This window comes from Propithecus coquereli, unplaced genomic scaffold (assembly GCF_000956105.1).
Source record: "Propithecus coquereli isolate 6110/MARCELLA unplaced genomic scaffold, Pcoq_1.0 Scaffold206, whole genome shotgun sequence".
Taxonomy (NCBI): Eukaryota; Metazoa; Chordata; class Mammalia; order Primates; family Indriidae; genus Propithecus; species Propithecus coquereli.
In genome coordinates this window covers 5,206,163-5,207,438 of record NW_012145634.1, presented here as the reverse complement: position 1 = coordinate 5,207,438, position 1,276 = coordinate 5,206,163, and positions in this window count along the sequence as shown.

Genomic DNA, 1,276 nt, shown 5'->3' with positions numbered 1-1,276 from the left:
AGCTAGTGAGTGGCTGATCCAGGATTTGAACCCTGGTGCATCTGCCCCCAAATTCTCAGCTCTTAATTAACCATATGTTTATCTGAAAGCGCTTCTGACCCCTCACCCCCAGTGCCTCCTTGACAGTGCTCTACCGTCTACTGCTGGGCCTGAACACACTCCCTCTGCCCCTATATGCCCAAAGGACACAACGTCTGGGTGCTTGGCAGCTCCCTTCTGGCAGGTTCTCAGCATCACTATGTCCTGCCACAGGGGAGCAGAAGAAAGGAGGAGGCAGGTCCCCGCAAAAGGGAGAGAGGTGGGCAAGTGCTCCGAGACCATGTGGGCTCAATGACATGTTGTGGAAGAAGCTCAGATCCTGGAGTCAGACAAACCTGGGTCCATGCGCTGACTCCACTCTTCACCAGCTATGTGACTCTAGGCAGGTTGCGCTACCTCTCTGGGCCTCTGCTTCCTCCCTTGACAAACGGGGATATAATGTCACTGCTCTATTAGCCACAATTATGGGGACAAGAAAACATCTGCTCAGATAAGTTTTCTACCAAAGGCTGACGTCGATCATGATCCTTCAAGCCATCCATTCCTCAGCCAGAACCTTACCGAGCTCCTCCTGTGTGCCGAAACTAGGGGTAGACATTGGCACCATAGCTGTCAGGTGAGGTGACACAGAGTGCTTGTCCTCATGGGGTTCAGAGCCAGGCAGGGTAGACAGGTGCAGACCAAATTGCTCTATGTCTGATGGGTGTTCACAAAAATGGCTGCCGTGGGAGCCCAAGCAGAAGAATTTAACACATTAACTGCCATGTGAGTTGTATTTAACTCACGCTAGTTTTGAGCCCGGGGCCTCGTGAAGCATGTATAACTCACACATCTCTTCACCTTGGGAGCCGCGTGAACTATTTCGAGTTGCATATTACTCACGCACAGAAAACAATAAAAAGTAACAAATTTTTCATTAAATTAGAAAGAATTGTTTTGTTTTCAAAATTTTTTTTCTATTTTCATAATAAAACACCATGGCCCCAGGGAAAAAAGTGGCTTTTCAAGTGTGACAGTCAGTGTGTTAATGTCCTGAACAGGTAACATTTCAGCCAGGTCTAGAGTAATGATAACAGGAGATTTCACCTGATAACAGGTGAGGTTTCAGGCAGAGGTGTTGACCTGCAAGGAGCTAATATTCGTCGCAGGCACACTGTGTGCCAAGCTCTGGGCTCAGCACATGATGTTCGTTACCTTGTTCAGTCTTCCCATATTCCCTTGAGGCTGGTGCTCTTCC